General features: G+C 43.0%; 1 protein-coding gene across 1 annotated transcript in view; it reads right to left on the bottom strand.

Moving 5' to 3' along the window:
• The window catches only part of FOXO6 (forkhead box O6), a 151,959-nt gene that overhangs the window by 89,370 nt on the left and 47,533 nt on the right, over positions 1–15,056 (bottom strand). The window lies entirely within an intron of this gene.

Raw genomic sequence — 15,056 nt, 5'->3', positions numbered from 1 at the left:
GTGTAGGCTCCATCGGACATTTGTTGTTGGAATTTGCGACAACAAAAATTTGAGAGCTGGTTCTCAAATTTTCCGACAACAAAATCCGTTGTCGGAAATTCCGATCGTGTGTACACAATTCCGACGCACAAAATTCCACGCATGCTCGGAATCAAGCAGAAGAGCCGCACTGGCTATTAAACTTAATTTTTCTAGGCTTATCGTACGTTTTGTACATCACCGTGTTCTTGACGTTCGGAATTTCCAACAACATTTGTGTGACCATGTGTATGCAAGACAAGTTTGAGCCAACATCCGTCAGAAATAAATCCAGGATTTTGTTGTCGGAATGTCCGATCGTGTGTACGCGGCATAACAGTGTATGTGGTTTTCTTTCTGGAAGTCCATTCACTCCAAAATAAAATGCTAAATGCAAGTTTTTTTGAAGTACATTCGAACAAAATTTGTCATCGAATGTACTGCTGAAAATTTGTGGATGAAGGTTTTTTTGAAAGCCTACTAGTGTATGGCCAGATTAGATAGAACGCCTATACAAATTCAAACCAAAATATTAGGCTACATGTCCACGGACGTTTTAAAAAACGTGCTGTAAAGCCAGTGCAGACGCCAGGAAAAAAGCGGCGTTAAAAAGGCGATTTTATCCGTGTTTTGCATTGAATTCAATGCACGTTACTCCGCGCTGGCTTAGAGCCGCGTTTCTCTGTCTCTATTCAAAATCAATGGTTCCTGTTGTCTTCTTTCCTCTTCTCTTCTTCCGATGTTGACTCCACGCTATCTCCCGCTGTAATGCTGTGTGCGCGGTGCACAACGACTTATATAGGTATGGGGCGGGGTCACCGGGTGATGTCATCCGGGAGACCCCGCCCCTTGACGTCACAGTCCCATCATACCCCGGGACTGTAACGTCATAAGGGGCGGGGTCTCCCGGATGACATCACCCGGTGACCCCGCCCCATGCCTATATAAGTCGTTGCGCACCGCGCACACGGCATTACAGTGGGAGAGAGCGTCGAGTCAACATCAGAAGAAGAGAAGAGGGAAGAAGACAACAGAAAAGACTGGGCAAGAGCTAGCAAAAGAGCGGGCAAAAGAGCAGAAGATAGCGGAGGAGCCTGGCAGAAGGCACCGGACAGTGGGAGAGAAGGCCAGAGAGCGCGGAGAAGAAGCCGGAGAGCACAGAGAAGAGGCCAGAGAGAGCAGAGAAGTTGGAAGAGACCCCCGAAGTCGGAAGAGACCCCTGTAGCTGCCTAATAAATTACTTTAAAAACCTGTGTAGTGTGTTTTTTTTATTGACAATTTTTTCCCCAGGTGAATGGGTAGGGGTACGATGTACCCCATACTCATTCACATAGGGTGGAGGACCGGGATCTGGGGGCCCCCTTATTAAAGGGGGCCCCCAGGTTCCGATAAGCCCCCCGCCCGCAGACCCCGAAAACCAATGGCCAGGGTTGTCGGGAAGAGGCCCTTGTCCTCATCAACATGGGGACAAGGTGCTTTGGGGTGGGGGGCGCAGGGCCCCCCCTGCCCCAAAGCACCAACCCCCCATGTTGAGGGCATGTGGCTTGGTATGGTCCAGGGGGGGGGGGCGCTCACTCGCCCCCCCTTTCCTAAACCTGCCGGGCTGCCTGCTCGGATAAGGGCCTGGTATGGATCTTGGGGGGACCCCCACACCATTTTTTTCTGGTGTGGGGTTTCTCCTCAAGATCCATACCAGACCGAAAGGCCTGGTATCGTCTTTGTGGGGGAACTTCACGCAAAATTTGAAAAAATTTTTCACTGGGTTCCCCCCTCAAGATTCTCAGCACACAAGTCGCACCAGAAGTCGGATCCTCTTGATCCGACTTCTGGTGCGACCTCTATTCAAATCAATGGGCTCCCATAGGGAACCATTGATTTGAATAGAGACAGAAACGCCGGACGAGGCTTAACACATCCTTAAGCCTCGTTAAATCGCGCTTAACACCTTTTGCCGGCATCTGACGTTTTTACAGCTCTAGCGCTGGAGCCTCAGAACGCACTGGTCCTGGCTTATTTTTTGAAGCTTAAAAACGGCTATGCCATTTACAGCTCAAAAATGCCACGGTGGGCATTAGGCCATAGGCTAACATGGAGAGGCGTTTTTAAGCTGCAAAAAACGCTCAAAAAAGCGGCTGTAAAAACGTCTGTGGGCATGAGGCCTAAAAGTTGCCTACTCACCAGAAACTATCCCGCCCCATCATAGAATTTCTGCCCATTTTAACCATATTTAAAAACTGCCATAGCTGAAAGGCCAAGGCTCCTAAAAAAAATTGGATTATGCGCATTATCCAGAAGCAGTTATGTATAATATAAGATGATTGTGTACACTATGGTCTAACTAACTATGTTCAACATCAACTGAGGAATGACAAGCGTAGGAATAAATATATCGTTTAGGAATGAGATAATTCTTTAAACAGAGCAAGGAGTACAAATGGAAAACATAATATGGTAATGATAAGTGTCTATAAACCCACAGAATCTCTTTTAAATGTTCTTTAATTGATGACAATCTTTTCCATTTTGGCCTTTCAAATCTTTCGAAAATACGGTTTCGATTTGATATTATATACGTTTTAAGAACAAAACTGGTACATTTTTTTTTTTTTTATTAATATCAGTCATTACATGCCACACTTTTTACACTTTAGGCTCTGTCTCCACTACTGCGAGTTGTTGTGCGACTCGACACATGTCAAGTCGCCTGACAAGTCAAAATCCATGTATTTCAATGGTCCCTGTTCTAAGTGGTGCGACTCAAGTCGCAGCGACTTCAAAAAAGGTGTTTGTACTACTTTTTTCCGACTTCGGTGCCACTTGTTCTCCCATGGTTCTCATCAGTTGCATGACATCGCATTGCAAAGTCGCACTGTAAATCGCGCAACTTTGGGGCCGCAATAGTGGAAACCTAGCCTTAATCGTTTCACTACATTGGTGTGTGTAAGAATGAAATGTGCTGCAAAAATTGAATCTACAAGGTTCAAGATCATCCCATTAAAGCTATTGCTTTTATTTGCATCCCCAAAGTTCCTCTCTTCTGCATACTCTAAACAAACCACTTCAGCTTTGGTAGATTTACCCCCCTTCATGACCAGGCCATTTTTTACGCTACGGCACTGCGTTACTTTAACTGACAATTGCGCGGTCGTGCAGCGCTGTACCCAAATAAAACGTTTGTCTTTTTTTCCCACAAATAGATTGTTTTGGTGGTATTTGATCACTGCGGTTTAGGTTTTTTGCGCTATAAACTAAAAAAGACTGACAAGACTGACTGCTATAAAACATACCCAATAAAAAAAATGTAAAAAATCTAATTTCTTCATCAATTTAGGCCAATATGTATTCTGCTATTTTTGGTAAAAAAAAATCCCAAAAAACGTATATTGATTGGTTTGTGCAAAAGTTATAGGGGTTCACTTACTAAAGGCAAATAGACTGTGCACTTTGCAAAGTGCAGTTGCCCTCTGCAAGAGCAGTTGCTCCAGAGCTTTGTAAATGAGCAAAAGACCTGCTGACTTCCATCACCCAATCATGTGCAAGAAAAATGCATATTTTTTTATTTTCCTTGCATGTGATTGGGTATTCCTTACAAAGTGAAGCTTTGCCTCATTTACTAAGCTCTGGAGCAACTGCACTTGAGGAGGGCAACTGCACTTTGAAAAGTGCCCAGTCTATTTTCCTTTAGTAAATCAACCCTATAGAGTCTACAAACTATGGGATATTTATTTTTATTATTATTTTTTTTTTTTTACTAGTAGTGGTGGCTATCAGCCACTTATAGTGGAACTACGATATTGCGGCAGACAAATCGGACACCTAACTGACACCTTTGATACTTTTTGGGGACCAGTGACACCAAAACAGTGATCAATGCTAAAAACTATGCACGGTCACTGTACTAATGACACTGGCAGGGAAGGAGTTAACATCAGGGACGATCAAAGGGTTAAATGTGTTCCTAGGGAGTGCTTGCCAACTATGTGGGGGGGAAGCTTTGACTGGGGGAAGGTAAAGATCTGTGTTCCTGCTTAGCACAGAACGGCAGTCTGCCTTTTTTACATACCGAATGATTGGTTGGTCCCGGCAGACATTGTGTCCGCCGGACCTGCTGATTGGCTCCTGCTGTGTCCAATCACAGCAGGAGGAGGTCCCCTGGCGGCGCGCATGGGCCCCAGACCCAGAAGTATCAGATCACGTACTAGGTACATGATCTGTCACGGAGCGGCCGCCCTGCCGCAGTATATGTGCGTGAGGCGGTCTGCAAGCGGTTAAGTACATGCCCCATTACATGACCCCCCAAAAACCAGATAAAAGCAAGCAGACCACTGCTTTAGATCATTTATTTACCTAAAAAGTAATAACTTGCACACACCATTACATACCACCAGAGGCATACCTCACAGGGTACAGGAACGCATTTCAGGGACAGCACTTCCCCTTCATAAGCCTACCCTACTGGACCACTTAATACCATTAAAAGTCATTAGGTATACTATATTGGAGTGATAAGGAAATCTGCTAAGCAAATAAAAAATTGTGTACATATTTGTAAAGAATTTTATAGCTATGCTGCCTATGTATACTTTTTTTTTTTAATAGTATTATTGTCCTCTCCATGGTACTTGTGTGTTTACTTGTTGGTTACTCCTGACGGCGCCAGATGACCCTTGCTGATTGTGGCTTGTGGAGTAGATCATTCCTTATGCATTGCTGATCTCTTATAATTTGGAGATCTCATTTATCCAGTAAAGAGCTTGGGCACATTTGTTGGTGTGAAACACTGAAGCTGGCAACTTGTATGGAGTTGATTTTGGCACATCGCATCTATAAGATTAAAATATTTCACTTATAAACTTTTTTATTCATATTTAAAGGGATATGCATTTTTTGCCCTATCATTGCCTTTGCACTGAATTTGACTGTTGACATTTTTACTGACGTAAAATATTGATTTTGATATCATTTGAAAGCACACTTATTATATATATATATATATATATATATATATATATATATATATATATATATATTTGTTTTTAATTTTTTTTGTGCATTATTATATATGTAAAACAGAATTAAGCTAAAAATGCAAAGTGCTCTGTCTCCTGTGTTCTGTAAGCAGCAAGGCAGCCACTTGGCACAGGACCCAGAAGCTAATGGCAATCACTGCAGTAGCAGCGTCCCCATGCCCGGGCTCAGCGTGTTTCCTGTGCTGTGCAGGAAAGCAGTTCTACAGGAGGAGAGAGGAGTTTTTCAGGTGTAAAAACAAGCGCAAACTTCCCCTTTAAGGCCTCCTGACCCCCTGACATGCCACATTTGGCATGTCATTTTTTTTGGGGGGGGGGGGGGGTACCTAGTTTTAACAGGTACCCAGCTCCCACTTCCACTCATGGCGCCGTGGCGTCGAATGGAAATTCTCCTCTCCCCCTACCCTCCCTGCAATCTTCCAGGACACATCACAGGTACCAGAAGTTTGCTTGGCCATTCCGAATGCGCAGCGCATCTGGCGCATGCGCAGTGCGCACCCGGGTGTGAGACCGGGTGCATGCATGCACAGCCGGGTGCCCAGACTTGCAATGCCAGTGCTAGGGAGAGGGAGAGGAGCAAGGTTTCGGGTGGCCGCTGGACCGTGGGACAGGTATGTGTCTATTTATTAAAAGTCAGCAGCTACACTTTTTATAGCCGCTGACGTTTAATAAACACAGAAATGAGTGGAACTCCACTTTAAGGCTTAGAGAGTGTAGGGTGACTGAGCATACAAGAGTGAACAACTGGAAAGAATGGGAGAAAAATTTAGGAGATACGGGACTTTATGGGTGCATTTCAATGTATAAATCACTCGAAAGTGTATGTAAAAATATATACATAATTTTATTTCAATGAAAAATATAATAAAACCAGTGCATACAATACAATCATAGCCATAGGTGTGCACAAACATGATTGTATTGTATGCACTGGTTTTATGATATTGTTCATTTAAATAAAAAAAATTATATATTTTTACATACACTCTCGAGTGATTTCTATGTTGAAATTCACCCATAAAGTCCCGTATCTCATAAATTTTTCTTCTATTTCCAAGGGATGTTGGTGCCATACTGTTTGTAGATTTTGATGCTGGTCTCTGTCCATATATTTGACCAAATTGGAAAGAATGGGATTTCTGCATGTTGAGCCTAGTAAGGCGTAGTAAAATGAGCAGACAAATACTCACGTGTGAATGGGAGTTTAATTTATTGATGACATAGGTGTTTATTTACTAAAGGCAAATCCACTTTGCACTACAAATGCACTGCAAGATCCGAGGGGGACATGCAAGGAAAATAAAAAAACAGCATTCTTGCTTGCACATGATTGGATGATAAAATCAGCAGAGCTTCCCCTGATTTCAGAGCTTCCCCTCAGATCTAAAGTGACTGCACTTCCAAGTGGTTTTGCCTTTAGTAAATTAACCCTAATGTAATGCATAGGGAAGTTTTTAGAAAGAGTAAGTAATGGACAACTAAAAAAAGGGAAATGTTTTGGGTGTAAGATTGGGGCTGGCGTAAATTGAATTTTGAAGTCAACCTGTATTTATTTTTGTTTTTGCATTCTTACGTATCATTTACTTGTCCAGTGGCGGCCTGTAGTTGTGGTGTAGCCAAGCCGTCTTTTGAGACCTTGTGAATGTATTACGGGTGGCCGTATAGCTTTTCTCTATGTTGTGAAATAAGTGGAACGTTCTTTGCATTTTAATTTTTTTCATTTATTTATGTTATTTGAACTGACATAAATGTAGGTCATACCAATTAGGTGTGTGCTGGGAGGGGAGCAGGTAATGTGTAAATGACATGCTACAACCGGAGATTGCTTCTGAGCTTAAAAAATGTCATGCCCACAAAGGCCAATCATGCAAATGAACTGACATTCGGAAAATGCTTCCAAAAATGAATACCTTCTTCCCTTGTAATATTACACACCAACTCTTTAAGAACTTTGATTAAACATCTCCAGACTTCTAGCATACTTACATCATGGAATCTGCAGGTTCATGGGGATCTATAATGACCTATTGAGCCCAGCCATTTCATTACAGCCTGCATCCAGAAACATTTCAAATCTCTAGAAGAGCCTTAAAGGACAATATAATGAAAGTTTAATGCACCTTCTGGACATAAGTGGAGTATGCGGGTCTATCATATACAACAATCATACTCAGGGACCAATTACAACAATGTCAGTTTAGCAACGTCCGTGGCGACCTCTCTCTTTCTACATGACTAGAAAAAAAATATTACTTTTAATATTTCTGTTGCCTATAAGACTTTCTTTCCGTATGTTTTTATAATTTAATGCACTGTGACTAAAATACATTACGTTTATTTCCTGGCATTATAAACTGTTACATCTGCTCCAGGCAGATATAAAAGAGACAAATGAACGCAGGTCTGTAATCATGAATATATATATAAATGTAATTTTTAAATACAAGCAGAGTAAGTGCCTGAATTTGACCTGGTATCTGCCTTTTGTAGACCTTGTATAGCAGGCCGGGAGGGTGCAAGGAAGAAGCAGCACAAGGAGCCAATCAGTTCATGTGCTGACAAGATGAATGCTGATAGGAGGAGAAAGCACAGTGACAGAGAGATGGGATCATCAGTGTGCCGCTTCTCCTTTCACTATTTAGTCACAGCCTGGGGTGAATCCAGGATGGACAGTAGACACATGCAGGTAAGTCCACTTCACAATTCCATGTACAGTTAATAATACAGTGGAACCTTGGTTAACGAGTAACGCGTTAACGAGCGTTTTGAAAGACGAGCAACTTTTTTTTTAAATCCATGACTCAGTTTTCGAGTGTTGTCTCGCAAAACGAGCAGAATTCAAGCTAATGTGGTGTGCAGTACCGCATTTGGCCAGAGGTGCGGGGGGAGCCGGTGGCACTCTGAACCATTTAGAGACGTTCTTAAATACTGGGAATAACTTGGAAATACTCAGTTCCCGAGTGTTTCCAAGCCTTTCCAAGGGTTTCCGAGTTCTGCCGAGCTGTCCCCAAGTATTTCCAAGGCTCTCCGGCGCCCCCCCACCTCTGACCACATGCGGTATTGTATGCAATAGAAGTCAATGCGGAACAAATTATCTTAGTTTCCATTGACTTCTATGGAGAAACTCGCTTTGATATGCGAGTGCTTTAGATTACAAGCATTTTCCTGGAACGGATTATGTTCGGAATCCCAGGTTCCACTTTATATATTTAAAATGTCCCATGACAAGTCCATCCACTAAGGGCAAGCTGTTCTGGAAGCAGAAGTTGCTCTAATGCACAAAAAAGACAAAAAGGAAGGAGCGCCTCTAAGTGTAGAATAAGACAATTTTATTAAAACCCATAAGGGGCCACTCACATGTGTAAATTAAAAACAGGCTCATCTATGGTGTATCGGGACGTGGATTGTATCATCCACAGGAGGAAGGCACCAGAAGTCCACTGTGAACCGCTCAAGCTCGAGCTTGAGAAAGGAGAGTGCCCATGCCCAGACACGGCATCATGCATGCTCAGAAACGCATCACTCTCCTCCTTCCGGTGATGTCATCCAGTACACACTGGGTTCCACCGCGATCCTGGATGAGTACTAGCTGGCTTCCTCCCCCATGATAGCAGCTCACAGTGGACTTCTGGCGTCTTCCTCGTGCGAATGATACAATCCACGTCCCGCTACACCATAGATGAGCCTGTTTTCAATTTATACATGTGAGTGGCCCCTCTTGGGTTTTAAGAAAATTATCTTATTGTTCTACACTTCTACACTTTCTCTCTTCCAGGTCCAGGATGACTTGGTCTCAGAACAAGTGGGTTGAATGATGATGACCATCATCAATTCAATTCCATGTATAGTTAAAAATATATAGTTAAAATGTCCCATGAAAGTCCATCCACTAAGGGCAAGCTGTTCTGGGAGCAGAAGTTGGCTCTAATGCACAAAAAAGACAGAAAGGAAGGAGTGCCTCTAAGTATAGAATAAGACAATTTTATTAAAACCCATAAGTGGCCACTCACATGTATAAATTAAAAACAGGTTCATCAATGGTGTATCGGGACGTGGATTGTATTATCTGCAGGAGGAAGGCACCAGAAGTCCACTATGAACTGTTCAAGCTCTAGCCTGAGAAAGGAGAGCGCACATGTCCAGACACAACATCATGCATGCTCAGAAACGCATCGCTCTCCTCCTTCCAGTGATGTCATCCAGTACACCCTGGGTTCTACCACGATCCTGGATGAGTATTACTTGGCTTCCTTCCCCATGGTAGCAGCTCACAGTGGACATCTGGTGTCTTCCTCGTGCGAAAAAAAAAAACACTGCAAGGGAAATCTCTGGATAAATGGTGACTATTAAGACAAAAGTTGGTTTTGTTATTGCATCTTTTGATGGGCTACTTCTTCTTATCTTGTTATGTTTGCCCGGCTTTATGCAATACAAACTATGCTCACATATCAATTCGTCCTTTCTCATTTATTACTGATACAATGGCATTTTTAATGAATCTAGCCAGAGTAGGGATGACCTCTTTTCCCAGAGCGCCCTAGAACTGCTGTCCTCATAATGCTCTCCATAGTAAGGCTCAATTCACAAATGTAGGAGCGATTTGTGCAATTTTGTGTGTTGCAATCATTTCAATGGTTTGCCCTACACACAAAAATTGCACAAAAAAAGTGCACAGCCTTTTTTACTATGCTATCAAGTGTTTTTGTGGGTGCGGTAGCAAGGTGTGTTGGGGTGCCATTAGGAATGAATGGCATTGAGGTGCACCTGAAAAAGGATGCACGTTTTTTTGTACCTTGCAGGAATGCACATAATTTCGCACACATTTCCTCAACACACAAATGTAAACCTAGCCTGAAAATAAAATTAAACAAGGTGAAGAGCAAATATCATTAATAACGCCTAATAATTGATACTTTCTGGATAACTAGTTTCTGATATTTTGATCTGAAGTTAGTATGTATATCTAAAGCTGAGTAGGTTTCAGCTTGCGTAGTTGAGCATATGCAGCCTGCTTTCCGATGCACTGAAATTCAATTTGAGATCCGACTAAGATGCTTCCAAGTTCCATCTCATTTCCTTCACACCTGCATTTGAACTTCTACTAAAGTCACATCAAGGCACTCTTACATTCCCATCACTTTGTACAGGGAGAAACCGTTAACACTGGCCACACACATCACAACCTGATTTTACAATCTCCTTTAAAGCCCCACTCTGGGATAAATCTATTTTTTTACCTCACCTCCCTCCCACCCACTCCTAACCTATGCTGACAATCTTTTTTTCCCCCTTACCTGGTGATGCCAGCAATACTCACCTAAATGCCCCATCCTGATCCCTTTCCACCATCGGGTTGGGTGCAGGTGACTGCTAATCCAGCGCTGCATGATGCTTGGAGACCAACAATCCCCTACTGCCCCCCTATGAGACCACTGATCCCCTACATGTCTGTTGTCTTTTGTGACGACCCTGCGGGTTGTCATCCAATAGGAAGTGCCCCAGACATGCGGGCAGGGATGTGAACACCAAAAAAAGGACCCCAAGTAGAAAAGAAGACTCGGGATGAAGTGTCATGTGATTTCTGCTTAAGGTAAGGGGCGTTTAGATTATTTTTTTAACACAGCAATCAGATAGAGGGGAGGATAAAAATGTAAACTCACAACCCCCCCACCCCACCTTATTAGCTCCTTTAAACATTATCTTCCACTGCCCACACCAGCTAGTGTAGTGGTCTTGGCATCATAATGCATGCAATAGTGAGTAGTCATTGGTCAGAACCGACACATGGCCAAGCAGACCAATGAGTCCTCTTTGTTCCATTATTGAGTCCGGTTCCGGGAAGAGTGCGGTTTTCGAATGCCCAGACCACTACATCAGGTAGTGAAGGTGGTGGAAGATGATCATCAAAGGAGCCCCATACAGCGGGGAACAGATGGTGGGGAGGGTGTTATGAGTTAGTTCAATTTTCCTTTTTTTGTGAAAAAGTGAACCAACGTTTAAGACCCCTTTCACACTAGCGGACCGATTGGGTTCGCCTGTCAGTTTTTCAGGTGGACCTAAACAGACCCTCCAGTCTTCTCTACAGAGCAGCTGATATCAACAAACTTGTGTCCATTGACACCCGCCGACATCTCATCCGATCCTATCCACTAAAAAAAAGAAAAAAAAAAAACTGTTGTCTGGGGGATTGGATTGGATGGCAGTCGGGTGTAAATGGACAGGCGGCCCACTTACATCCAACTGCCTCTAGAGGAGAGTGGGCTGTGTCAGTGTCCGCTCTACATAAGCTGAGCGAACACTAACCAGCTATCTGTCTGCTCAGTGGGGATCAGTAGACAGATTCCCCACTGAGCAGGCGGACTCCAACAGAGCCCACCCCATGTAGAAGGGCCCTAATGTTTAAAAAAAGGCAAAATGCTTTGCTTTCATTTTGTATGGAGTAGGGGTTATTTAAAAACCCTGCCTGGATTTCTTTTCTAGCTCTGTCTCCCTGGGGAGAGTTCACTTCCTGTCCTGTAGGCACAACAGGAAGTGAGAGGAAATCTCTCTAATTTGAGGGAAAACCTCTCTTAAAGAGTTGCCATTGGAAGCTCTCCCCACTACTGCTATTCTGGTGACAACTCATCTTTTGGACTTTCACTTTCAATCCTAGTGACAGTGGTTATCGGGACAAATAGAAAGGGTGAAGCTTCCTAATAGACACACAGACACCAATAAAAAAAAAAAAAAAAATTCACTGGGGTTCTAACCCCTTACCATTATTGGCTTCACTCTTTAAGTAAAGCATAATCTGTACAACACACAAAAAGATTCTGCCTGCAAGCATGGATAAGAAGCTGGTGGCTGATGGCTCTTTGCAGCCATTTGGTTACCACTGAGTTTTAGCCACAACCTCAGGAAGGCTGATCCAGTTGTAGATTCAGGGACATTCCAAATCACTCTGCCAAAAAGTGGTAGCACACCGCAAAATGCTTTTCTGATATCACGTCGCAAGGTAGCACCAAACTTCCACAAAGGACTCTTGCCAGCACAGCTCAATGGGGGGAACTTATGCTACAGGCACTTCTGCCAAGTATTTCCTTCCCCCACCCAGTGATGTCTCCACCTGCCAACTGAGCTGCATCTGGTGAAATTACAAAAGCTAGATAAAGAGATGGAGGAATTTACATTTATTGTAAGTATTGTAAGTTTTATATCTTTATAACAATATATATAATGCACAATGTGGCACTGCGGCTGATCTCCTTGGTGTGATTCCTCCTAAGGTTACTATGATCATTTTTGTACATTTCCTCTAAGTGCTTTGGTTTCTTCCCATACTGTATTTCAGTAACGATAAGAGACTAATGTTCTCCCTTCTGTAGAGTTACAGTAGGAACATGGTGAATTTCTTTATGATCACCATCTTCACCATGCAAATCAGTGAATGAAATAATAAATACTGTATATAGATTTGTTATGTCATGAAGATATGAGAATGGATTTGAGTTTAGTAGGCAGGGTTATTTCCCATAAACCAAATTGTGCTGCAGCTGCATGTCTAAGTTGGGTATGTCTGAAATACCAGTATAAAGGAACCTCTTAATCTCCTCCCAGTTCCTCAAAGGATTTAAAGGTATAGCATATAACTTATGTGCATAAATACATTAATAGATGACTGTTCTATGTTAATTTATCTCATTTCTATCAAATTAAATAATGACTTAAAGGAGAATGAAAAAAAAAACCTACATACTCACCTCCATGTTGCAGCATCGCTGTGATCGTGAAGCTGTCCCACATCAGCTCTAAGACTGGGAATTGAGCAGTCACATGACTGCTGATCGCTCAGTTCTTAGTTTGCGCCGAGTGGAAAGCAGACTAAGAATTGCACGATCACATGACTGCTGATTGCTCAGTTCTTAGTTTGCTCCGAGAAGAGAGCAGACTAAGAATGCACAATCACATGACTGCTGATTGCTCAGTTCTCAGTGTGCTCCAAATGGAGAGCAGACTAAGAACTGCGCAATCACATGACCGCTGATTGCTCAGTCCTTAGTTTGGTCCAAATGGAGAGCAGACTGGGAACTGAGCGATCACATAACCGCTGATCACTCAGTTCTCCGTATGCTCTGAGCAGAGAGCAGTAACTATCAGTAGCTGCTCTCCGCTCTGCTCCACCAGCACTCGCTGGAGCACCAGGCTGGGGAGGGGATGGGCACAGCTGGCTCAGGCACAGCCAGCTGTCTATCAGGCAATCAAGAGGGTTCCAACATTGTTGTCAGGATCTTTCCAAAAACTAAAGCAGCTCTGTCCCTTTAGCCCATAGTGGGCAATAGCTGACTCTAGGTCACAGGAGAACAAAAGTAAGTGCACTGCTGTGACCCACAAGGGAAGTATGGCCAAAAAAGCTTTGGCCATACTGTTCTTTAAAAATAAATCTAAAAAACAACTCAGATCAGGTAACATAAAGTGTTACTAAACCCAGGAGCCTGCATTCACTATTTCGGGTCTCCCACAGTACACAGAACATGGAAATGCAATTATTTTAGTAAATATAAGCTCCTAAATACTTTTCCCTCATCAGCAGTTAGTGCAGTCTTGTGACTTCTATCAGTGTCCAGTCAAGCACTGGTTAAAGCCTGTAGGAGGAGTTTTCTGACTGTCCTATGAGACTGCAAGACCCCTGAACCTCTGTCTGTATAGTACTGCATGGCCCTGCGCTGATCTCATGCACTCTCCCAAGAAAAAAAAAAAAACTCTCTAGCAATACACACTAAACTGAGCATGTGCAGAGTGCCCCCAAAACTGTGTTCTTTCAGGAGATGGTTTGGGGACAGTGGAAGTAGGGGAGGAACAGAGAAGATAGGATCAAACAGCCTTTTACATAATGCGGAGGATTAACCCCTTAGGTTCCACAATGAGTATAACAAACATGCTTTACTGCATATACAGACTGATTTTACTGTTGTGGGTTTAGTAACACTTTAAGTCATTAGAAAGGACATTAAAGTCGCTACATAAGCCTTCTTTTTAGAGAAGGTTACTGCTTCTGGCCCCCTCATTTTTTTTTTCAAAGACTGTCTGACTCGCCCACTGAGCAGGTAGAACCAGAGATACTGGATCTGATTTAAGCAGATTCAGTGCCAAATAAACCAAACCCAGTTACTACACTTACTGAGAAAGCATTGGCATAGAATTATACATGAGAGAGATGTAAAGAAAAGAGAGTGGGAGAAATGCCAGTTCACATCTCCCAGGGATAGTCTCATAGATACTAAAAACAGGAAGAATTCAATTACTCAAATTTACATGGAGGAAGACCCAGCCATACTATATTTGGTTATTATATCCATAACATGCAAGGGAATATCGCTAACTCAAGAAATAATAGTAGGTAGGATCTTCTAAGATATGATGTTGGTGCGTTGGGTTTATGTAATATTATTATTCTTATTTATGTGTATTTCTCGGGCTGCTATATAACAGGACTGAGCAATGGACTGAAAGATCACATGACCCACTTCTTGCTTCTTTTCATCCCCAGCTACTGCAAATTGGCAGCTGATAGCAGGGGTATACTTGAATGGTAGAGGACTTCAAATTGGCAACAATAAAGCACGCTCATTTAATTCTGCACAACATGCCTTAAACCAGTGGTCTCCAAACTGCGGCTAAATGTGGCTCCTGGGCTGCCTTTATCTGGCCCTTGGGGCATATTTCACCAATTGACACCAAATATGGGGGAAAATTCCCCTTACTGACACCATCAATTGGGCACTATTCTTCACATTGATATTGTCAGGAGCATTTAGTGCTCCTGCTCCTCATTCCAGCATCCGGGGTTTTTGGCTATGGCACTCTCCTTGTATGTCTGTCCACCTGCAAGGCGATTAATGTGATCCGTTTCTGGGTGCAAACCAAACCTGTTATAAGCCAGCCAAACCCTCATTCGCGAGCAAGGTTCTGTGGAACGTTAGAGTTCCTCAAGAGGTTACTAGGGGTTCCTTGAGCAATTTTTGTCTCTCAGAT

Source organism: Aquarana catesbeiana, linkage group LG02 (genome assembly GCF_042186555.1).
Source record: "Aquarana catesbeiana isolate 2022-GZ linkage group LG02, ASM4218655v1, whole genome shotgun sequence".
Lineage (NCBI taxonomy): Eukaryota > Metazoa > Chordata > Amphibia > Anura > Ranidae > Aquarana > Aquarana catesbeiana.
The sequence above is the reverse complement of the archived record's forward strand: the minus strand, read 5'-3'. Positions and strand labels throughout refer to the sequence as shown.